General features: G+C 38.6%; 1 protein-coding gene across 7 annotated transcripts in view; it reads right to left on the bottom strand.

The window, feature by feature from the left end:
• SULF2 (sulfatase 2) overlaps nucleotides 1-26,503 on the bottom strand; it is a 260,049-nt gene that overhangs the window by 226,099 nt on the left and 7,447 nt on the right. For 2 of the 7 annotated variants that reach the window (XM_065566658.1, XM_065566653.1), the window contains exon 2: nucleotides 17,199-17,266. The exons of 4 other annotated variants lie outside the window; for them this stretch is intronic. The gene's annotated coding sequence lies outside the window, so the exon portion shown is untranslated. Of the gene's footprint in view, nucleotides 1-3,232; nucleotides 3,353-17,198; nucleotides 17,267-26,503 lie in introns of those variants that run through there. One more of the 7 variants, XM_065566654.1, reaches the window with a different exon arrangement.

A 26,503-nucleotide genomic window follows, 5' to 3' on the forward strand; every position in this document is an offset into this window, starting at 1 on the left:
GGGCGAGATCCTCTGCTAGCAGTTGAAGTGTGTACAACAAGGGAAGAGAAACTGCTTCTGTAGTTGGATAGCCATTCACAGTCTTTGTTTAATCCTTATCTGATGGTGTCAAATTTGCAAATGAACTGAAGCTCAGCAGTTTCTCTTTGGAGTCTGGTCCTGAAGTTTTTTTTGCTGTAAGATGGCTACCTTTACATCTGCTATTGTGTGGCGAGGGAGGTTGAAGTGTTCTCCTACAGGTTTTTGTATATTGCCATTCCTGATATTTGACTTGTGTCCATTTATCCTTTTACGTAGGGACTGTCCAGTTTGGTCGATGTACATAGCAGAGGGGCATTGCTGGCACATGATGGCATATATAACATTGGTGGACATGCAGGTGAATGAACCGGTGATGTTGTAGCTGATCTGGTTAGGTCCTGTGATGGTGTTGTTGATGTAGATACATGGGCAGAGTTGGCATCGAGGTTTGTTGCATGGATTGGTTCCTGAGTTAGAGTTGTTATGGTGCGGTGTGCGGTTGCTGGTGAGAATATGTTTAAGGTTGGCAGGTTGTCTGTGGGCGAGGACTGGCCTGCCTCCCAAGGTCTGTGAAAGAGAGGGATCATTGTCAAGGATGCGTTGTAGCTCACTGATGATGCGTTGGAGAGGTTTAAGCTGAGGACTGTAGGTGATAGTCAGTGGAGTTCTGTTGGTTTCTTTCTTGGGCTTGTCTTGTAGCAGGAGGCTTCTGGGTACACGTCTGGCTCTGTTGATTTGTTTCCTTATTTCCTTGTGCGGGTATCGTAGTTTTGAAAATGCTTAGTGAAGATCTTGTAGGTGTTGGTCTCTGTCTGAGGGGTTGGAGCAGATGCGGTTGTACCTCAGTGCTTGGCTGTAGACGATGGATCGTGAGGTGTGGCCGGGCTGGAAGCATGAAGGTAGGCATAGCGGTTGGTGGGTTTTCAGTATAGGGTGGTGTTAACGTGGCCATCACTTATTTGTATTGTGGTGTCTAGGAAGTGGACCTCCCGGGTAGATTGGTCCAGGCTGAGGTTGCTGGTGGAATTCTTCCAAAGTCTCCTTCCCATGGGTCCAGATGATGAAGATGTCGTCAATGTAGCGTAGGTAGAGGAGGGGTGTGAGTGAACGAGAGCTGAGGAAGCGTAGTTCCAGGTCAGCCATAAAAATGTTGGCATACTGTGGGGCCATGCAGGTGCCACTGGTCTGGAGGCATATATTGTCACCAAATTTGAAATAGTTGTGCGTGAGGATAAAGTCACAGAGCTCAGCAACAAGTTGTGCTGTGTCATCATCAGGGATACTGTTCCTGACAGCTTGTATTCCATCTGTGTGTGGGATGTTTGTGTAGAGAGCCTCCACATCCATGGTGGCTAGGATGGTGTTTTCTGGGAGATCACCAACGCATTGTAGTTTTCTCAGGAGTGGGCATTTTCTCGACGAAGTGGGCATTCACCCACGAAAGCTTATGCTCCAATACATCTGTTAGTCTTAAAAGGTGCCACAGGAGACTCTGTTGCTTTTTACAGATCCAGACTAACACGGCTACCCCTCTGATACTAGACCCCGCAAGCTTATCTTTACTCTGGATGACAACACTGCCACCTAGAGGCATTGGAGCTAATTCACCTTGAGCCCCAGGAAAATAGAAATGCTCAGACTTTGACTGAACAGTTCCTCTTCTGTACCCTTGCTTCTTGAGGGGATTTCTTCTGGAGGAGGTAAAATCAGATTAGAAATCTTGGTCTCACTTTTGGCCATGCCCTTTCCTGTGCTGTTGGATGAGGGAAAGCTATCCCTTCCCCATCATACACACACAGTTAACACAATCTGTGCAAGCTGAGTAACTGTTATAAAAACGAAGTACACTTTTTGCACTACCCCTTTCACAGAGCATTGACCAGGACAGCTCCTCCATGTTGCAGCTTACTCAGAATGCTGCTGGACCACTCAGTCTCTACAATCATAATTCGCCCACTCTGTGGCCTTCACGTTGCCTGCGTATAGAATGGCAGATTAAAAACGTATGCCAATTCAGAGTCCAATCTCTTACTGGTGTAGGCCACGTCCAGATCTTGAGTTTCAAGTTCTGACACCATCACCTTCTGGGTATCTCACCATTGTGCCTCAGTAGCCTGGTGACTGACCTCCATCCTCCACTAATGTGGGCCCTATGGCAGGAGACTAGCTCCATACATCAAGATCCACTGTGATCTTCCATCACTTGCATTCTGCAATAAGTAATGATTCTAAAAATGTCTTCTTAGTTCTCAAACTGCCATGTAGATTTCTTCTGTTGGCCCAAATCTTGCAGACTGCTGGGTTCCTCCTGCAAGTTGCTGAGTGAGGCATCTCAACTAACACCCACTCCAATCAGCAGGAGCAGCTTACAGGAGGAGTTTGGCACTTTTCAGGACTGAACCGTATGTCACTGCTCTCAGCTACACACACTTTTTTTTCTGTATTCTCCCAATGAGCCATGAATAGAGTTTCTTGGACTATGTAATAATATGGGTTGTTGTTGTTTTTTTTAAAGTTGCCCTCTAAACACCAATATAAAATAAAGAACTGCAGAATTGCAGTTAAAGCTAAATTGAATTAGAAAGTCCAACCTCCAGCCCACACAACCCACAAGTATAAATTACCAGCTTTTCAGGTCAACCAACCAGTACAGTTGTAATAGAAGTAACTATAGACAGCAATTCTGAAGACCAGCATGCAACTAGTGGGGAAGGGTAGAAAAGGGTCATAGTTAAAAATCAGGGAGAAGGGTCCATTTAATCTGAAAAGCCTGCAGGAATTTTGTAGGGTTTAAGCTTTCCTTTTTCAGTACCTTCGTTCTTTACAGAATTATGTTACGTATGGAAATATCAATTATTGTTACTGATGGTTTTCTTAGTACACCACAATAAGACACTGTATTCTTCTGTCCCTCCCCGACTGGATGTATTCTTTGTCCTTCTGTAAAGCTGACTGTGCTGTATTGACCAGCCAAAGGGAATAAAATTCTTGCGCTGTTAGCACAAGCTTTAGCAAATAGTATGCATTTCTTAAAAGCAGAATAGTAGCGATGCTACACTGGTGTCTGTTTCCCCCCCCCCCATCTAAATATTATTTGTTTAGCTGGGTCCCAGTAAATACGCTTTAAATACATGAACAGAATGATTTGATTTCCATCTAAACCACTGATAGGAAAAATGAGTGTAATTAATGATTTAGGCATTTCTCCTACCTTGGTATTGTTAAAATATGTTCAGACGCATGCTCTCAGGGACAACACTTGAATTCCTCAGATTAGAGATTAATAATGTATCACACACATTGATGAATGCATGATTCATGAGGGGCACAAATGGCAGGTTCTATTTAAAGCTTTCCTGTGGTCATGAATAGAACAGTAAGCTGTACACACTGGAAGACAAAAACCGAAGGTGCAATTTGTTAAGAAAAAAAATTACTTACACATGCATCAGGTTTCTCAGTCAGTTTTTTGTTTTTTTTGTATAGCAAAATTTCTGCACAACTAATTTATCAAGGGACACACAGCATCCCTGGAGAGCAGGGGGCCAAGGTGTACACCAGCATTAACTATCAGCAATAGCAGTCACAATGTTACAATTAAAGATTTCAGTGTAGCCAAACCTTAGAATAGTTGATACTTTTCTTAAAAACTCCAACTCCTGGAGTCAAGTTATGTGAGAATCTGAATATGTATAACAAGCCTTTTTCTCCCCAACACATGAGCTAGAAAATTATTTAAAATTAAATAGGTATATATACACATACACAATTTTAAATAACATGGTTGTGGAGGGAAAAAAGCTTGAAAATGTGAACCCTAAAGGCTCAAAGATCAGAGGCAAATAAAAAAAACCCCATTCATTTTTAAAAGTCTCAGTTTTTAAGCCAAACTAATGAATGGGGGAGGTGACTCCTGATTGTTTTAAATGTGTGGGTATGGCAATACTGTATTTTTGCTTCAGCCTGGTACACTGAATTAAAGATTTGAAAATTGGACCAAATAGGATACACAAAATTGACGCTGCCATTTTAGGATTCCATTAAACAAATTTTTCAAATTCACCTACAGTTACTTTCCCCACTAAGATTATTTTTAAAATATAACCTAATTTGAGTGCTAAATTTTCCTGAACAGAAGTAAGACTCATCCCATCTGTGGTTAGAAGCTGGGAGCCAGAGTTGTCCTGAATCACTTCTTGCAATACTACAGAGCAGTAATGCAGCTCAGAGCCTTGTTTCAAGCTCATCTAGGTTTTCCTGTGTTGACACTCACATCAAAACTCCAATGCAGAAACTGAAAAACTTCTAGTTCTTAGTTACATTCTGTACTAGCCTTTAGAGGGAGTGATGTTCATTCCTCCCTTCTTACCATATGAAGATTCAGACACCTTGGTAGAAAGAGTGAAGTGGTGCCTGGAGCAGAATATGTATAAACAAAACATGTAAACCATCAGCACTGCCACCAGCTGAATCTTTCCCAAACACATTAGAATATACTACAATAGTTTCCCCATCTTGTGTTTTAAATTCATCTTCTGTTTTTTGAAAGCAGTTTCATTGTCTAACATAATTTATGTGCAGTCTGAAGTAACACTTCGATTAACTCGAAATTTGCTTTCATATTTGGTCACTTAATCATATTGAATTGCCATTACCGCACATTGCTTTGGAAAGATTATCTGTTGATTACTACCATTGATTTAGTCAACATCTACCATTAAGCTGGTCTACGCGCCACAGTTTGTTTCAAGGAAAATCCATTAATAATCTTGAGCACTTGAGTCACTATGAATACTCCAAAAATCATAGAAATATTAGGCCTGGAAGTTATGTAATCCATGCCCTACTCTCTCTCTGTGCAGCAAAAGTATCTCTACCATTACCAACAGATGCTTGCTACTGCCAATCTGAAAATTGATTCTGAATCCCTTGTCATTCTTACAAATTAGAAGAAATTCTAAGAAAAACAAATATTTGTTTCTTTGTAAATTGATTAACTTTTGACTTAACATTGCTGCCTAAAGAAAGCAATTTCTCTTCTTCCTCTTTGTGACATTCCTGTTTTTCTACACCACAGTCATCTTGGCCTAATGGCATCAGGTTTCTTCCCCTGCTGTAACTATCACTAATTTCTCATATTTCAAATGAAGTCCAGTTAAAGCCAGCAAATTGGCCACAAAAATAGCACATACCTACATCAACTCCCAGAGTGTATTCTGAGTCAGAGATGCGGACATTACAGGTAAAAACAAGTTTACGATTTTTTTTTAAACCATTTGCTACCACTGCAGAACTAGTGATACCCAGAATGAATTGGGATCTCTTTTGGCCTCAGTGGAATTGTTGAACTGACTAAATTTGAAATGGGATCACTGAAATCAAGACTGGATGTCTTTCTGGAAGATATCCTTTATTTAGACACAAGTTATGCTTTACTCAAACAAGTTATTAGGTTCAATATAGGAGTAAGTGGATGAAATTTAATGGCCTGTAATACCAAAGAAGTCAGACCAGATGATCTAATGGTCCCTTTTGGTCTTAACCTCTATGAAAGTCAATGAACATGGAAACCTCCCGATGCCAATTTCTCTCTCTCTTTCTTGCACACATACAGTATGGTACAGAGACAGTAAAGGAAGACGGGATAAAATACATCCTCTTTTGATGGACAACAGCTTGTTGTGAAGGGGAGTAGACTCACTACTAGATAAGTATTTTCTCCATCTTCAATGGTTCTGATTCTATTTTTACCTTTGAATTTCCTAGCCAGTCCACCTTGGAGTGGACTAGTATCAGAAATAAGCAAAATATGACAAGTTATTTCCCATGGAGTATGTAGAGCAGACATACACTTTCCTTTGTAACAATAGGCCATTGTAGGCCAAATGTTGATATCAGTGTCAAGGGGAGTTTTGACATCATCTTGAATGCGATCAAATTTTGGCCCAAGGTGAACCGAACATGCATACTGAAAGAGCCCAGAAACATAACACATTTTGAAGCCACTGCTAGTCATGGTCATTATATGACCAATAAAAACAACTGGTAGTGTAGTTTACAGTCAGTAGAATGTACAATACAGCCAACTCCACCATCTTTAGTGAAACATTTTGGCATGAATGGGTAGCTTTTCCTGTCTTGACTGAATAGCCACAGAATAAGTAATGTTATAGCTAATTCCCTGGCTTTTTGTCATTCCTTGGCATGCCATTCTGTGGCAAAGTTGAAAAGCTTAACAAATGAAAGACAAAAATTGCTACAAAAGATCAAAGCTGAGTGAAGAGGTTTAAACACAATTCAAAGCCCAAATGTTAATGTTTCAGATGAACTTGCAGTGAACCACGTTGCGTGTGAAATAATTTTGATTCTGTCCAAAAAACCTGCATATTCTACATTTCTGCACTAAAGATATCATCCCATCCACTGATTTAACTAAAACGTGGTTACTAAAATGTCTAATGATTTAGTTCCATGTAAGAGATAATGGGCCAAATTTATATCTAGTGTAAATGGAACTCCCATTTAAAACACATCTGAAGTTAGTCCAGTTTACCGTAGGGGAATATCAACTCTCAAACAATTGCTGGCATCTTTTCCAAACATCTAAATTTTAAACTTTGACAACTTTTGTGTAAGGAAAACTTGGGAGGATTATCCCAAAATATAAAGGCAACACTAATGGAAACTCTTGTACTTTATTATAAACAATTCCTTTTCTTAAGACTACTGTAAGTGAACTTGTAACAACTCTTGCCAAGATTCATCAGAAGAAAGTGAATCTGGGACCAAAAGCTCATGCAACTAAGGGAGTAACTCCTTTAGCTGTTAGCAGTAGGAGGCTCTTACCCTCTAAGCAGGGAAAATATTGCACTCAGCCATTGTTTTACAGTAACAAGGGATATTACTCTAATTTATGGACAGGAGGTTTCAAATCCCATTTAGACAAAAACGTGACTTCTCGTTCATTTTACTTTTGACTTATGTAAAAGATGATTCATATGATTGACCCCTTCATTAGAAGCAGACTTCTATAGCCAGTCAGAACAGTGAAATGCCGGATTACACAATAAAATTATTCTGGGAAGCTGACAGATGCTCAGACATTTCATCGTAATTGGCTAGGATTTAATAAGCTTATTTTACGCAATACAAACCAGCTCTGGGAAGAGAGAGCTCTTTCCCCCCCGTATACAAAGAAAAAAAGGGAAACTGAAAATCTAAAAACTGGTAGACTGACTCTCTCAAACATGCTCTTATAAAAAGCAGATTCCTTCTGGTTTCCAAATATGTTTGTTTCAGCATCTAGGATCTGCCAGTTATAGAGGAAGAAATTAGCATCTAAATTTGGATATTTCACTGGCTACAAGCTTGTCTAAAGTCCACCATTCTCCAGGTTTTTGGTCAGGACTCTTTTCTCCTAGGAATTGTTAATCAGGAATTTGAAAAAGATATGGCACACTGGTCGCAGAAAACAATAGGGGGCTAATTCTCCACTGCCTGGCATCCCATGTCACTGTTTATATGTGTACAAACTGGGTGTAAAATGCCCTGTATGCAACAACACAAGTGGTGAAAAGCAAAGTTCAATACTTTAAATTCTTCCACTTTTAAGATGCTACGGTCTTCTTAAGGGCAGCTAGGGAATTTTAAATCTGTGATCCATGTCTATAATCCCTTTACTTCTTAATCTTTTACATTCAATTATTTCTGAAACATTTTTGCTGCTATCACTGATGAAATACTTTCTTGAGTGCATTTGTTTTTAAGAGACTGCCAGAGGTAGCTGTGTTAAAATGGTTTTTAAATAGAAGCAAACCCGAGAATACATTCAGCGTGAAACAAGGGCTTTGTATCAGGCACTCTCTTCATTTAATTAAGAAATTTTATATATTTTACCAAGTTAAAATGTTATGTACACAGTAGGAGGATATTCAATTCCAGGAACATACATCACAGCTATTTGTACAGCTGAATATCTCGTTTAAAAAGCTAAAGCAGATAACATGTCTAAATAGGCACCAATGCTTTTAAAACAGTACAAAAACTTTCAAGTAAAATCAAGAGTTGGATCATGGTATAAAGAAAATTAAAATCAGAACATGCATGTCAGATTGTGAAATAATGGAATTTGTTGTAAGGGGCTTCAGTTTAAGAAACAGGGGCCTGATTCAAGCTTACTCAATAAAAGCCCTCTTATTGACATTACTGGGCTTTGCATCAGGTTTCACACACTCACTCTCTCTCCAATCCCACAGAAGCCCCACTTGGCTATTTGGGCCATTGATGAGGAAGGGGGCTGGGCAGAGAGACAGTGGTTCTGAGTGTCCCCCAACCTCTTTGAACTTGTAAGGAATATTGACTAAATCATCTTTACTATACACAGATCTTCTCCAAAGTCTTTGTGGGTGCATGCAGCAGGTCTTGAACATCCTGTATCCTTTGGGGGGAGCTTAGCAACACCCTAGCATCCAGATCTTATTCCAGTAGTTGTCCTGGTACCCTATCTCCCACCAGCCAAGTACATGTCTGCTGGGTGATTCTGTTGCTCCCATGCATGCTAATCCATAGTCCCTTTTTAGAAATTCAGCCACACCACCTGAACTTGATTGCAAAGTTGCAAGCCATGCTCCCTCATTCCATAATGATCAGTCAAAAATGCTGCAAGTATGAACTAATGACATGGGACTGTGTCTCCCTTAATGTTAGTACAGTAGTTAGCACAATAAGGCCCAAGTCCTAATCAGGGCTTTGGGGCACTACTGAAATATAAATGATAATTTAGCTATTCATGCAGTATTCCTATTTTAATAGAACCAACATAAAAGGAAAAGAAGAGACCCTTCTTTTCCTATGGTTCTGTTCCATGTTGGTGTAATGAAAAGTTCTAAGAGAGATGCATCAGGGAAGGATGTACACCCTTTAAGGTTTTCCATGAACAGGAACTTTCCATAAACCATGAGGGAATGGGAGTGGTTTGGGAATCTCAAAGAATTCCTAGCGAGAACAAGAAGAAAGTAGCAGAGCCAGTTTCTATAAGAATTACCCACAAAAACTATTTACTCAACTCTGCTAAAGAATTGCCAAATTAATATTGTGCTTTATGGCAATAGGCTAGTAAATTGACATTTGTACCAATGTTTGGGAAAGCCAGTGTGGGTTTATTTTATTACTTCCTAATGAACTTCTTTAACTTTGAATGATTTGTTGTTAAAACACATTTTTGCTTTTTCTGGGGGGGGGGAGGGGGGGTTGGGGTGGGATGGAAAACAACAGAGACTTCTAGGCAAATTACTAAATTAGATAAAATGATCAAGTCTCTCCGATGCTGGTATTCCGGGGCATGATCCTGTACTCACTGCAAATCCAGACTAACTCAACTCAGCCTCAGTGAAATTACTTCAGATTTCAGTAACAGAACAGAAATCAGAACCCTCCATATCTCTGCTTTGCCCCATTTTCTTCCTGCATTCCATAGATACTTTTGGTTTTTGAATAGATTAAAAGTTTATTCACAATTTTAATTTCTAGAAGGCAACATCACGCACAGCCCATTGTTATCTTCTCTTTTTTCAGGTAATGCCTGAATGTATTAAAAACATTCCTTCAGCTCTGAGATCTTTTCTCCCCCACTTGCTCTTTCAGCCTGGATCCTGTCCTATCACTAGCATGTTAAAAACTAGCATGGCCAATCATTTCTGATGGGGGGGGGGGCAGAGAACTTTGGAATGTAAAGGAGGGTCTAATAATTAACCATTATAACATTACATCATCTGTTACATAAATGATTAGTTAGCTTCTTTGCTATAGTGATAGAAGGGGCTCATTTCTGCCTCTAGTTATGCAGGTGAAAATCTGGAGCAACTCAGTTTCAAGTCATTGGACTTTAACCTGTCACTTCGACCCAACAAAGATTTCTTTTAGAGTGGCATTTACTGGAATATTAAGGAAATTATATTGCTTATTTTCAGAATACTTTATAAACATAACTTAAATAAGCCTCTCCACCCTCTCTTGGGAGGTCAGTAGTAATTACTCCTGTGACACTATGTCCCATATTCTTCATAGACATATTGTTATAATATGATTATAGCATATCTAAGATGTATTTTATGAAAGATGGGTCTTGTGAGATATCATTGGAAAAGTTATGATTTACTGAATAGGATTATCTTATTTGTATGAATGTATCATTTTTGTATCTCAAGTTAGGAATATTGACTATTCATCTTTACTACAAAAGTGTTTGCACCTGGGGAACACCCTCCAGACAAAATGCAACCAGCCTGGCTGGTTAGTTGGGGACAAATCAATGAACCATTATGGAGAACAATAAGTCTTTGAAGATGCTAATCTCCCACCTTCCTGGGATGCTATAAACAGCCTTTGACTCATGGCTGCTTTGCCACTGCAGGGTCATGTGATCATGTCACCTGGTACTGGACTCCATGATAGAATGCCGGTATTTTTCCACTGAGGGGAGTTGGAATCACACTGAAAGACAAAGGATTCCTGCCATATGTAATTCTATTTAAGGCCGGATAGTGAGATAATCAGGGTCATTCTTCACTGAATCCCACCCAGCATGACTGCTGGAAACAACTAAGAAACAAAGACAAAGGAGGGAGAAGGACTGAGCCCAAGCTGGGAAGGTGCCTGGCCTGTGAAAAAAATACCTGGAGTTTTAAGCTGCAAGCAAGAACAGCTTGCCTTAAAGAAACTCTTGAATCTGCCTGAAACAACATTTAGGGTGAGAAATTAGTACTTGTAACCAGTTTCTTTAGTATTAAGCTTAGCTTGCGTGTTTGTTTCATTTGCTGGGTAATCTGCTTTGATCTGTTTACTAAACCCTATAATCACTTAAAATCTATTTTTTGTAGTTAATAAACTTGTTTTTGTTTTCCCTAAAACTGGTTTGTGGAATACATAACTGGGGGGCAAAAAGCTGTGCACATCTTCCTCCACATTGAAGGTGGGGGCCAATTTTATGAGCTTACGCTGTACAGTTCTCTGTGCAGCACAATACAATACAATTGTGGGTTTACACTCCCATGCAGAGCTGATTTCAGTGTCTGTGTCTTTCTGCAGCTGGGTGTGTCCCTACCTGTGTGTGTGCTGGAGGCGGCTTGAGGGCCTGGCTCAGCAAGACAGTATAAGGAAGCCCAGGCTGGTGGAATAGGAGGGCTCAGTGGTACCCCAGTATAGCAGGTAGCACCCCAGAGCAGGGGGCAACCCATCACAACTCCTATTTAAAAGATGAGGAAAGGAAGATATAGAAGTTAAAGCCAACATTTTCAAACTGATGTGCCTGAAGTTCAGCACCTACATCCACATTTAGGCACCTAAATAAATGGCCCAATTTTTAGAGGTGCTGGGCACCCAGCAGCAACCAGTGAACTCAGAAGATTTCATTGAAGATTATTGCCATTTTTCCCCTCTGAAAACCCAAAGAGCTTTTGTGATATCTATCCTAGTTGCAACCTTGTAGTTAACTGCTCTATTGGACCTTCCAGTTGTAGCATCCAACTTCTAGCAGTGAAAAAAAAATTATGAGGAGTAGATCCTTAGGTGCACCAGGAAACATTTGGGGAAGGACTAGGGTGGGCGGTGCTTTTATGCCACCTTTCCATCTACCTGATCCTGGGACTGTCGGGGCCAAACTGACTCCCATACAAGGAGAAGGGATAGCTCAGTGGTTTGCGCATTGGCCTGCTAAGCCCAGGGTTGTGAGTTCAATCCTTGAGGGGGCCATTTAGGGATCTGGGGCAAAAATCTGTCTGGGGATTGGTCCTGCTTTGAGCAGGGGGTTGGACTAGATGACCTCCTGAGTTCCCTTCCAACCCTGATTTTCTAGGATTCTAAGAGCAGCCTTAAGCTCCATCAAGGATCTCTCTACCAGTCAGCATCACCAGAGCACATTGCACGCTGGCCCCATCCCATAGACACCCCAGCCTATTCTAGACCACCACCTAGGTTGGATTGCCAGTGAGGGGGAGAGGGGAAGGAGGAAAGGAAGAGGGGTATTTGGTGTTGGGTTAGCCATCCCAAACCTATGCTAGGGATATTTCTATATTAGGGGACTCCTTATCTGCTGCCTTAAGTTAACCCAGGAGTGGCAGAAATGGGACAAAAGAGCAGAGAATCTGGCCCAGAGGTAATTATTTTAGAAATATTTAAACACCAGAATCCCCCCCAAAATTAGGTGTCTGTCTCTCCTCATTCCATCAAGCTCTGCTTCCAGCAATGAACACCCCCATGACAAGTCTTAATTAAAATACCAGTGACAGGAAGAATTACAAAAAAGAGGAACGTGACTATTCATCATACAAAGCTTAAAGCATAGGGAAGTGGAGACTTCCACTTTAGAAGTTGAACCTGCATTTTCAGAAAACCAGCTTTCCAGCAAGTCACGTAGTTAGCTAATATTAGCACTTAGGCAGCTCACTGCCAATGGGTGAAATTTAGCACACTTATGTATCATGTAGGCACTGTACTGGCTCTCTGCAAAATAGTGAATTTCACTCAATATGAATTGCAGGCATATAAAATGATGGCATGGTAGGTCAACATGCTTTTTTGGGGAGTGGAGGAGGCAGGTGCAAATTTCTTGAAAAACTATGTGAAGCCTGGCTGAAAACTGAAGCCAGCATATTCACATAAAACCGGGGAGCTGCATGCACAAAACAAGACATACACAAGATCAGGTATTCGTACATGCAAGACCTAATCTGCACATATACTTACCTGTTTTGCATCTGCCTAAGCAAAATAAAATATATGCCTAACTTTAGTCTGACTGAAGTAAATGGGACCACTCACATGGCTAAAGGTAGGTATCTGACTGACTGGAGGCCATAATGCAGAATCAACCTAATTGCAAAGTTTTAAAATGTTGGACTCCAATTCAGCTAAGTATTTAAGCACCTGCTTAAGTCCCACTGACGTCAGTATGACTTAAGCCCGTTCAATTGTTTTTCCAAACTGGAGACTTGAACCTTTATGAAATGAAGTATTTAGTTTGCTAAATAGGACAAAGTGGATGTTTAAGGCCCTGCAGGCCTTATCCTAGGAAAGCATCATTGGTTCTTGTATATCACTAAAGACTAGGGGATCCAGCACCTGATCTGCTCCTGTTGAAGCCTGGAGTAAAACTACCACAAACTTCAGTGGGAGAGTCATCTCCTCTTGATACATGAATAATTCCCAATAGACCCATTTGGGTTGTACTCTAGAACATGAGAATGACCATACAGGGTCAGACCAAAGGTCCACCCAGCCCAGTATCCTGTCTACCGACAGTGGCCAATGCCAGGTGCCCCAGAGGGAGTGAACCTAACAGGTAATGATCAAGTGATCTCTCTCTTGCCATCCATCTCTACCATCTGACAAACAGAGGCTAGAGACACCATTCCCTACCCATCCTGGCTAATAGCCATTAATGGACTTAACCTCCATAAATTTATCTAGTTCTCTTTTAAAGCCTGTTATAGCCCTAGCCTTCACAACCTCCTCAGGCAAGGAGTTCCACAGGTTGACTGTGCACTGTGTGAAGAAGAACTTCCTTTTATTTGTTTTTAAACTTGCTGCCCATTAATTTTATTTGGTGGCCCCTAGTTCTTATATTATGGGAACAAATAAATAACTTTTCCTTATTCATTTTCCCCACAACACTCATGATTTTATATACCTCTATCATATCCCCCCCCCTTAGTCTCCTCTTTTCTAAGCTGAAAAGTCCTAGCCTCTTTAATCTCTCCTCATATGTGACCCATTCCAAACCCCTAATCATTTTAGTTGCCCTTCTCTGAACCTTTTCTAATGCCAGTATATCTTTTTTGAGATGAGGAGACCACATCTCTACACAGTATTCAAGTTGTGGGTGTACCATGGATTTATATAAGGGCAATAAGATGGACGTTTTCAGAGAACTATCCACAATGACTCCAAGATCTCTTTCCTGATGAGTCGTAGCTAAATTAGCCCCCCATCATATTGTATGTATGTATTTTTTCTAATGTGCATTACTTTACATTTATCACATTAAATTTCATTTGCAATTTTGTTGCCCAGTCACTTAGTTTTGTGAGTTTTTTTAAAGTTCTTCACAGTCTGCTTTGGTCTTAACTATCTTGAGCAGTTTAGTATCATCTGCAAACTTTGCCACCTCACTGTTTACCCTTTTCTCCAGATCATTTATGAATAAGTTGAATAGGATTGGTCCTAGGACTGACCCTTGGGGAACACCACTAATTACCCCTCTCCATTCTGAAAATTTACCCTTTGTTCCCTGTCTTTTAACCAGTTCTCAATCCATGAAAGGATCTTCCTTCTTATCCCATGACAACTTAATTTACGTAAGAGCTTTTGGTGAAGGACCTTGTCAAAGGCTTTCTGAAAATCTAAGTACACTATGTCCACTGGATCCCCCTTGTCCACATGTTTGTTGACCCCTTCAAAGAACTCTAATAGATTAGTAAGACATGATTTTCCTTTACAGAAACCATGTTGACTTTTGCCCAACAATTTATGTTCTTCTATGTGTCTGACAATTTTATTCTTTACTATTGTTTCAACTAATTTGCCCGGTACTGACGTTAGACTTACCAGTCTGTAATTGCCAGGATCACCTCTAGAGCCCTTTTTAAATATTGGCGTTACATTAGCTCTCTTCCAGTCATTGGGTACAGAAGCAGATTTAAAGGACAGGTTGCAAACCATAGTTAATAGTTTCGCAATTTCACATTTGAGTTCTTTTAGAACTCTTGGGTGAATGCCATCTGGTCCCAGTGACTTGTTACTGTTAAGTTTATCAATTAATTCCAAAACCTCCTCTAATGACACTTCAATCTGTGACAATTCCTCAGATTTGGCACCTACAAAGGAATCTCTCTAACATCCTCAGCCATGAAGACTGAAGCAAAGAATTCATTTACTTTCTCTGCAATTACTTTATCGTCTTTAAGTGCTCCTTTTGTATCTCGATCGTACAGGGGCCCCACTGGTCGTTTAGAAGACTTCCTGCTTCTGATGTACTTAAAAAAATATTTTGTTACCTTTTGAGTTTTTGGCTAGCTGTTCAACAAACTCCTTTTTGGCTTTTCTTATTACATGTTTACACTTAATTTGGCAGTGTTTATGCTCCTTTCTATTTACCTCACTAGGATCTGACTTCCACTTTTTAAAAGATGCTTTTTTATCTCTCATTGCTTCTTTTACATGGTTGTTAAGCCACAGTGGCTCTTTTTTAGTGTTTTTTAATTTGAGATATACATTTAAGTTGGGCCTTTATTATGGTGTCTTTGAAAAGTATCCATGCAGCTTGCAGGGATTTCACTATAGTCACTGTATCTTTTAATTTCTATTTGTAGAATTACAACTTCTGCCTTATTACTTAACAAAAATCTGAACTATCGATGTTTCTCTCTTAGGCACTTTGAGTTTTAGACATTGATAATTTTGGTTTTCTGTCACAATTTTTAATTTTCAAGATGCAAGATTTTTTTAAAAATCACAAAATGGGGACAGTAAATCACATGGTGCTCTGTGTCCCTTATTCTACTTATTTTCCCTGTCTAGAAAGACATTAGCACTGTTCTGTAGTTTTTAATCAATTTAATTTTAAAGGTAATCTCAAAGTGAAGGTGAATAGCGGGATGCTATAAACAAGTGCCGTGTGCAGTGAGCCATATTCAGAATGTGCCTCCTAACATTAAAAGCAAATCACTAAGAATGTTCAGTTAAACCTAACAGGGACCATCCACACTTAAAAACTCTTCTGTATTAGTCAGCATTAACCACTTCCTTTTCAGTTCTGGACCATTTACCATTTGCAAAGTTGAGTAGTTCTTTCTAAAGACCCAAGATATAAGAATTTGTACAAAAAGGAGGGGGAAAGAACCAAATATCACTTTGCTCAGTACCTAGGAACTGTTACAGGGCATTCACTTTGCACCTCTGACAGACTAAAGACAAACCTCTCCAGGGACAGGACTGTTCAATAGAGATAGGGCTTAGAATAGCAGGGTGGTGTAATCTAGCATCAACTCACAAACTAATTGTAAAGATAAACTACAGAACAATGTCTTCAGGCACAGCTGTAGGGTAGCTACAGATTCTGAGATGCAATTTTACTAAGAAAATCCGAATATCAATCTGGATTCTTGTGACTGGCTATCCAAGGTTGGGTGAAAATAGCATTATAGATCAGCCCCAAAATAATCTAGCCTACACAATATGGTCTTATAAAAGATTCCATCTAGTATTGATGCTATTTTTTAATATATAAATAAAAACATATATAAAATAAACACATTTTTAAGATACAGCACAGAGATGTTAAGTGATATATTGACAGTCATGCCTCCTGATTTAATGGCAAACCAAGAAATAGAAATGGGATCAAATCCTCACTCAGATTATGTTTTTATTGACTTTGATGGGGCGCAGATTTCACCCAAAGTCTCCTAACTCCCAATCCAGTGCTCTATTAGTTGGATTACACCACTTTGCTAATCTAGCAAATGCTAAAATATATACATACATCTCCATATCCATCTCCACTCCTTGAAAAACAGGAAAGCACATTATACAATTTTCCTCTTCAGCCCAGTAATGCACAAAGAAACAGATACTGTTATACCGTATCCCCACATTTAAAGGCTACTGATTCAAATTTTAATTTGTATCATAAGAAAAAAAATCACCTGAACACAACTCCCTTAACAAAAATTAAAGAAAACTTGAGATTTTTGAGGTAAATAGACAAAATTCTGCTGCAGATAAACCCACAGGACCACAAGTAAGGCAAACAGGGGAATTGGATGGATATATGAGAGACCAAAATGGCTCACAGAATAGCATTATTTGTATTAATGTAAATGTGTTTTAAATTTAAAGACATACAGAGGCATTCAACTATTACTAAATTCAAGTGATTTCTTTTAATTAAGCCATCATGCAGATGTTTGGTTTTGTAGAAAATATCCAGTTTTTAAGCAACTTATTTTTAGCAATCCCAATCTGTAAACTCTTAATATGAAATCAGATTTTTTTTCTGTACAGTTCTTTCATTCTGCCATTATTTGAAAAGCAGAAGAGTGGGTAATCTCTCTAAATTCATTCATACAACATATTCTACTGTGAACAGTGAAAACATACTCGGGGGGAAAAGAACAGCTTACTTGGAAAGTCAATATCCACCACATCATGCCATTGTTATCCTCAAAATAGCTAGCTGGTAAGCAGCAACCTTACAATAAAAGAAAAAGAGGGGATGTTTAAGACAGACTGTCTCTATTATGATCCTTTATGAGGTCAGCTGCCATCTTTAAGATCTGAGTACAGTGTATCAAGTTCTCTTTTCATCTTCCCTAATAACTTTCCCCAGTAGCTCTATTCCCCATACTATTGATTTCTCGTTTTTCTACAGCAACCTTTGCTGTCTGTCATTAGGCATTATGTGAGGTCCCTCCCCAAACTGAACACTCAAATGTTCTGTAAAGGGATAAATATAGGCCCTTCTTCCACAAGCTATACTCAGACCACTTCATGCTTCTGATTTCATTTTAGTTTAAGTTCAGTACAGTTTCATATTTTAGGCAAGTTAGAAATTGCCTCTATGCATTTTAACCTTAATGTTATTTAAGAAATCAGTGCACAGCAACAAGTATGGGGCACCCTAGACAAAAAACAAACCAAGCTATGAGCACACAGGGAACGGGGACATGGACAGATGTTATGGAGGAATGAAAGACATGCAAGACTTGGGATGAAGTGAGAGGGAGTGGATCTGCATATTGTTACTAATGTGGGATCTTCAAAAAAGAAGAGACTGTCATATCCCAAAAGGTGACGAGTGCTTGCTTCTCTCACTAACTTTAATGACAGGTTTCAGAGTAGCAGCCGTGTTAGTCTTTACCCACAAAATGAACAGGAGCACTTTAGAGACTAACAAATTTATTTGAGCATAAGCTACAGCCCACTTCATCGGATGCAATGGTAGCTTGCGGAGGATTGTTTTGAGTGGTCCAAGCACAATACTGACAGCTAGAATTCTTGAGTCTTAGTTCCAGCTCTGACACTAGCTCCCTTCAGTGCCCTTAAGAGAGGCATATGCCACAGATTCCAAACTTGTAAGGTTGCCTGATTTTTCAGAGACGCTGAGCATCCGCAACTCCCACAGGAGTATTTGAGAGTCCCATCAACTTCAGGAGTTGGAAGTGCTCAGCACTTCCGAAAAACCAGGCTACATTTACATATATGCCTTAGGCCCTAATCCTGCAATCAGATGCATACAGGCAAAAAGACCCATGTGTAGCTACACTAAAAACAATGGAACTCAATGGAACATGGGTTTCACCATAGGGAGAATAGGGCCTAAATATGGATTTAGGTGCCACAGTAGAAAAAGCGTTGGCTTAATCTCCCTGGCTTCAATCACCATCTGTAAAATAGAGCTAAAAATGTTTATTTAGCTCCCACGGTTATTGTGAAGATGGATCAGCTAATGTTTGTACAGCACTTGCATAATGAAAAAAATCTTGAGTTTTAGCTAAACATTCTTGTTGTTTATTTTATGAAATTTTGCAATTGTCTTTTCAAACACAAGCCTCTCCCCAGATCTGCACTTTTCCGGGCAATCAGTTCATGAAGAGTTACAGTAAATGTGTGGGGTTTTGCATGTTGATGATGCTGTTCCAATAAAGTGTGGTTAAAAAAACCCCCCAAATTATTGCTGCATGTTATATCCTGTTTCAAGCCGCGTCAGAGGAGTGGTCTAGATATGCCAATTACTTAATGTTTATAAAACCAAAAGGGGTTCCCCCCATCAAGATCTAAAGTGTATTTGAAAGGACTACTACCTGCAAAACCATAAATATTTGTTAAATGCTACAGCAGTATTAAAAGTAGGCCTATAAGGCATCTTTTCAGCATAACTGTTTAATTCCAACTGACTTTTAAGTTATTCTAGCATGCTAAATCGTTTCACAAAGTTTAGAATAAATAAATAAAGGTCAGAATAACTTTGGAGAGATGACAGATGTAAAGCATAAACTGTCTTTTTGTATCTGTTACAATTAATCTGTTTTTCTAGAGTTTGATAAACAGAAATTAGAGCCAAAAAGGGGTTTTTGCCATTATTAAGGAAATAGCAACAGTTTAGAGTTGAAAGAACTCACTTAACTTTTAACCATAACAGCGATAAGACCATGAAAAATCCCAGAGTTAGCTCTTTTCAGAGCCTTATGTAGCTTTTAGCCATATTAAACCAATGATGATATTCTTCTTCACTTTTCAGGACTCCATTTAGCAGCCCTCTCACAGGCAAAACTCCCAGTGACTTGACATGCAGACAAGACTTCTATTGAACATTAAGATGAGGCCCTGAGGACAAGATCTTGAGATACTGTATTCCTCCATCACCTATCAAGCCATAAGCATCCTGTACCAGTTGCAAGCACCCTCTCAAAAAACCAAGCTGCTGCTGCGAGTAGATAGGCCCAAGTACCAAGGTTAATAGAAGTGAAGACAAGAGAAACTACAGCTCCCAGCAGCCTTGGACATGGACAAATAAGCAGAGTTCATCACACAGATGACAAAGAAAACGATTATAATTTCCACCATAATGCCCAATCAGACATTAGAATCTCAAGAATTAAGAAACTGATCACCTTATTTTAATGTTGTAAGAGACAACAGGATGCTTTAATAAAATAAATAAAAAATCTGCCCATGCAGTACAATCTATTATCAGAGAATGTTATACTGTGTTTTTGGCAGTATATTAAAATGAGTCACCCTCATATTTCCTTTATTCACAAAAAGGACAGACGAGGGTGAAAAGCACCCTTTGGAAGCTAGGGGGAATTTCCAATTGAGAATCCAGTCCTTCAGCACCTCATTTAAACACACCCAAGCAAACAAAAAAACTTCTAATATATTGGCTGAATTCAACCAATATTTTTAAGTTGCTCAGACATTTTTGATATTAGAATAAGTATAATGGGTAAATAAGCCTCTCTAAGAGTACCTAACTCAGAATTAGACAGAATTCCTGTTCTCTGTATGATTTAGCACTTTTTTCCTGAGGCTTGATTTCTATTTTTTTTTAATATAGCAATATTAAGGAAAATTTAGAGGGGAATAACCTACATGAAATTCTGTAAAACAGTTATCTTTATACATGTTAAAGGAAGGCAGTAACACCAGAGTTTCATTCCTCCTAAAAAGCTATAAAATAACAAAAATAACCACCACCAAAGTTCCAGCTTTGATTAAAATCATTAGAAGTGTCATTCTCAGAAGAATGGATACAACAGAGATGGAGGAACTCAGGATGGGTTCAAATGTCACATTCAGTAAAAACCACATGTAATTTCAAACTGTAAAACCCCTTTCATGCTTGTAACTGGGAATAAATTCTACATTGTTATGTAACAAGCACAGGTAAAGGTATTTATTAAAAAGGAGTCCAAGGGAACAGTCATACAAAGAGTTATGTGCAGAAATGTGGTGAAAGAATAACATTATAAACATAATGATTCTTTTGTAATTGAATTCTGGCAACTTATAGTCTCTAAAACATTTAAATGGATACATTGTTCTTCACTTCCCCTCATTAAATACTGCTGTGTAGTGTTGCAGTCATAGAATACATATTTGGTTCCACCCCAGATATAGATGCATTTCTAAAACGTGTTGAAGCAATCACAACATAAAGGGCTAAATTTTTCCTTTAATCATACCAGTGCAACTTTATTGCCTGTCACTGGATTGCACAAATGTAACCGAAGGTGTAATTTACTCCACAATTTGCAAAACGTACAGGACCTGGCAAACATGCCACAAATATATATTAATATCAAAGCAGTTTAAGAAACAATAGTGACAGAAAGATAAAAAATTATATACAACACAGTAAATTTTAATTAAAAATGTCATGCAATCAGGACAACTTTTCAATGCGAGATGCTAACAAAACAGACTTTCTGCTTGCAACTACTGAAGTGCCAGTCTAGCTTTGTTAATAGCACTCTTAACTCTTGTACAGGAATAGGTAAATTCAAGTTTAGCAACAGAACTTTGGGCTAGATCTTTTGGTGGTCACCTGAGGATTTGGGGTGAAATCCTGCCCCTATCAAAGTCTGTGAGAGTTTTGCCATTGACCTAAGTTAGGCAAGTATTTCATTCCAGTTCCTTTAATTCAGCACTGATGCTACAGTGCCGCACCAGGAGATTGGTGTTGCACCATTAGAGGAGATTTTAAACTGAGGTTCCTTTCCAGCCCCTTTACCACCTTTAGTCTAGGGAGTGTCAGTTTGGAAGTTAAATATTTCATGGGACTTTTAGAAAAGATCCTAGTTCCCTTGCTCCGATAAATGGTTCTATAACCTCATTTTCAAACAAGTTGTGGGCAGCATAACGTACCTAGGGATTCCTGCTAGACTGCATATACAGATCAGATAACCACATGAGATAGTGCAAGTCCATACCTAGTTAAGCACACTATTGCCTATTTTGAGCATGCAGTCATGATAATTGTGCATACAACTACAGACCTGGCTTGCTTAAAAGTTACATCCTAGAAGATTAACACAAGCAGGTATCAAGACTGTGTGCTCATCAAGATCAGAAGTGGCAGGCATTCTAGGCAATATAATTGATGGGACCCTTTTGGAAAGATTAGGGTTCTCTGCCCTCTTTCACATTCAATATAATGGGGATGCTCTTAGCAACAACAATTATTTTGGAGGAAGGGAAGAGAAATATGCTCAGTAGCTAATATACAAAGTTAAATACAGGTCTGTCGCATCTTAGGCACATTTAACATGTGCGATTTCAGCTTTACGCGGTCGGCAAAAACAAAACCCCCAAAAAAGAGAAAAATAATTTAAATACCGTTTCTGTAGTGAGGGCGATTCCGCCCGCCATTACACTCAATGTAATTTTGACTATACGCGATTTTCGCGTTAGGCACTGACTGCGGAATGTAACCCCAGCGTAAGATGAGACAGACCTGTATCTCAGCTGTTCCAAGATATTTGTGTCCATTGTTACAAAGGTCCTTTTTAAGGATTAACGGCCTGAAAAATTTGGTTGCATGAAACAGTTTTTCCTGTAGAGTTTGGCAAAAGTATCTGAAGTCATCTGAAATCTTTATAAATGAAATAAATTGTTTCATTTATAAGTTTCAGCTCAAGTTGTTTTGAAACCACAGGTATTAAAAAAACTAACAGAGAAATCACAATGTATGTTTGATTATGTGATAACACCACAAATATTAGCCTCAGTTATAATGAGCTGAATGACAATAAACCGGAATTCTGTGTCATGCTTCAAGGTGTCAGGTGATCACCGCAAAGGTCAGAAAGAAAACCCTGCCCATGGACAGCACTGGACAATCAGCTACTGCAGGAATGCTATGTTGTTGGTGTCTTTGAACCATTCGAGGCATTAATGTTGTGATCTGGTATTGCAAATTCTATGCATCTGTGTCTGGACATTAAGAAAGTCACTATAGCGCTTTCATCTGAAAGTTTAATGGAGCTAGTTTTAACTAAATTTCCTCAATCCATGATAAAGGTGTCTATCCATTAACATAAGTTTATAGTTATGTATAGTCATCTGACGGAAAGTAACCAAAATGTGAGTTTACAGTTTAATCCAGTGTGTAATTCTTTTATGGCATGCTTGGTGAATGACTCATGACTGTTAATAAGAAAAACATAATGAGATGATCCTTGGATTGCTCAGAAGATTATGGAAGGAGTTAATTGAAGCTAGGGTACTTCTTTCTGCAGTGCACTGCTGGAGTACTTGCTTAACAAAACCAGGACAAATCCCAATACAACAGCAGTGCTCAAAAGAAAGTAAGAGACAAATCAAGATATGTATAAATATGTAAAATAGTCTGGGCATTCTTCACTGATGTGAAAAGAATATAATGAACGCTTCACTGCTTAGAGGGGGAACATTTCTCTTGCCAGGGGACAGATTTACAAAGAATGATATTTACATTTTCCTGCAACCTGTAATTTTCTCATTTATCATTTGTCAGGGCCCAAAGACCTTATACTGCACAGGGAATGTTTGCATATGTTTAATGATCCTTTTACCAAACAAATGTCACGGTTTCAATGAGGAAATTAGTTAATACTGCTGATGCTGCTAATCTAATACCATTAATGTCACACTGTGAACATCTACACAAGCTACAGTATCTTACATCATAACTTAGCTCCACTGGTTGCAAATTTGTTATCCAGCAGAGATTTTTGAAGACAAGATAACCCATAAAATATCACACACAAGCAAATTAATATGAGATTAAAATGGATGTTTTTATTCCATATCTAGACAACTAAGTATCTAGTGTGACCAAAACTAGATCATTTACCAGTGATTTAGATCTGCTAATTGTCATTATCAAGCCCTCTTGTAGTGGCCTCCACTTTTATCAGTTTACCAACATTTGACACAATAAAAAGAGAATTTGAGTAAGTTGCATCAAAATGGTTTTCATCATGTCTTCCACAGGGATATAATATTTTTAGCACTGTCTATTAATCGCAGTTAACTCATGCAATTAACTCAAAAAAATTAATCACGATTAATTACAGTTTTAATTGCACTGTTATATAATAGAATACTAATTGAAATTATATATTTTGGATGCTTTTCTACATTTTCATATATATTGTATTCTGTGTTGTAAATTGAAATCAAAGTGTATATTTTTGCTTACAATTATTTGCACTGTAAAAATGATAATAGTATTTTTCAATTCACTTCATACAAGTACTGTAGTGCACTCTCTTTGTCCTGAAAGTGCAACTTACAAATGTAGATTTTTTTTGTTACATGACTGCACTCAAAAACAAAACAATGTAAAACTTCAGAGCCTACAAGTCCACTCAATCCTACTTCTTGTTCAGCCAATCGCTAAGGCAAAACAAGTTTGTTTAAATTTAAGGGAGATAATGCTGCCCTCTTCTTATTTACAATGTCACCAGAAAGTGAGAACAGGCATTTGCATGGCACTTTTGTAACCGGCTTTGCAAGGTATTTACATGCCAGATATGCTAAACATTTGTATGCCCCTTCATGCTTCGGCCACCATTCCAGAGGATATGCTTCCAGGCTGACGATGCTCATTAAAAAAATAAGTGTTAATTAAATTTCTGACTGAACGCCTTGGAGCAGAATTGTATGTTCCCTGCTCTGTTTTACCCACATTCTGCCATGTATTTGATGTTATAGCAGTCTCAGATGATGACCCAGCACATGTTCATTTTAAGAACACTTTCACTGCAGATTTGACAAAATGCAAACAAGGTACAAATGTGAGATTTCTAAAGATAGCTACAGCACTCGAACCAAGGTTTAAGAATCTGAAGCGCCTTCCAAAAATCTGCGAGGGACGAGGTGTGGAGCTTGCTTTCAGAAGTCTTAAAAGAACAACACTCCGATGTGGAAACTACAGAACCTGAACCACCAAAAAAGAAACTCAACCTTCTACTGGTGGCATCTGACTCAGATAATGAAAATGAACATGCGTCAGTCCGCACTGCTTTGGACTGTTATCAAGCAGAACTCGTCATCAGTATGGACGCATGTCTTCTGGAATGGTGGTTGAAGCATGAAGGGACATGTGAATCTTTAGTGCATCTGGCACGTAAATATATGTTGCGATGCCAGCTACAACATTGCCATGAGAATGCCTGTTCTCACTTGTCTGAGCAATTGGCTGAACAAGTAGTAAGATTGAGTGGACTTGCAGGCTCTAGAATTTTACATTGTTTTATTTTTGAATTCAGGTTTTTTGTACATAATTCTACATTTGTAAGTTCAACTTTCATGATAAAGAGATTGCATTACAATATCTGTATTAGGTGAACTGAAAAATACTTTTTTTTTACAGTGCAAATACTTGTAAAGAAAAATAAATATAAAGTGAGCACTGTACACTTTGTATTCTGTGTTGTAATTGAAATCAATATTTGAAAATGTAGAAAACATCCAAAATATTTAAATAAATGGTATTCTATTATTAACAGTGGGATTAATCACAATTAATTTTTTTAATCGCTTGATAGCCCTAAATATTTTAATTCTATTTTACCTTCTGGAGGTACAGTGGAATTCACAGATGTACAGATGATACATGTGGCTAAAGACACTTTGCAAAGTCACCGTCAGTGCCAGCTATGTATTTTCACACTTCCACCCAAATTTTGAGATATGCTTCAAATGGGAATTGCCATGTAACAATAAGTTATATCTGAAACAAGCTTGCCAGCTGTGTAACTTTTCTAGGTATTAATACTGTGTAATTTTTCCACAAATCCCTGAAGTCTTGTACTATTTCTCACCTGAAACAAAGAGTGATGTAGTAGAACCAAATCTTTGTTAAAGTCCCTCATTCTAATGCTGCTAGTGCTGTGACAGAGTGAAAGGCTTTATTATTTACTGAACAAAACAGTTGGGAAAAATAAAATTTCTTTTTAATTCTGCCCAAAGAAATGAACACAACTATTTAAAAAATGTTAATGATATGCACACCAAATTCTGTTTGAATGTATAGTTATAAATGCATGCAACTAACTGCTGCACAAAATTAAAGACGAAAATCCCACTCTTTTCTTGCAGCAATGGGAGCTAACAACCATTCACAACTGGATATGAACAGCATCTTGATCACTAACAGAAATATCTGCAATATATTTGTTTATAACACAAACAAGTTGGTGATACTAAAGAAGTATGTTACAATTAGTGACATTAATCTCTCCTTCCCTGACTCCACCTGAATAATGACATTTGTATTTAAAGGGCCAAATTCTGTCCTAATTTACAACTTGTGCTATTCTGTTAATCTCAATAGTGTTGAAAAGAATGTAAACCATTCTGGATTAAATTCTGCACTATTTTAGGACCAAATGTATACTTCAGAACAGAGTTTTTCCACAAATCACAAAGGAAAGTCTTCATGTGCCAAAGCTTTTGCTGAGCAATGGCAGTTATTCAGGGCTTGATCCAGCACCCATTGAAGTTGAAAGAATCCCACTGACTTCATTCCAGACATCCAGTATTGAAGTCTACGCCAAAGGAACTAAACGTCCCATCTAGTTTTGTATTAGTCTGTTCTTGTCACCCACCCCAGTCCACCCATATATGAAACAGAGCTTTATCTTTCCTGCATTAACAAGTCTCTAGAAACAAATCCGTCTTCCCACCAATATAACCTTAAGGCACATACCATGCACCTGGCACAGTCAGATCTGGAGGTCTGCAGTAGTTTAAGGTTTTCAAATCCCAGCCTAATGAAAGAACAACAATCTAGAAACCATTTGCATCTTGAGAAACACTCAATTTGCTCCAAAGGAAGAGTGACTACTCCTTATGCATTAAATATAGATCTTCATGTCCCTAAGAGACTTTAGGCAAAAGAAACAAACAAGCTGAAGAAAAAAATAAGTTTTCCACT

Source organism: Chrysemys picta, chromosome 13 (assembly GCF_011386835.1).
Source record: "Chrysemys picta bellii isolate R12L10 chromosome 13, ASM1138683v2, whole genome shotgun sequence".
Taxonomy (NCBI): Eukaryota; Metazoa; Chordata; order Testudines; family Emydidae; genus Chrysemys; species Chrysemys picta.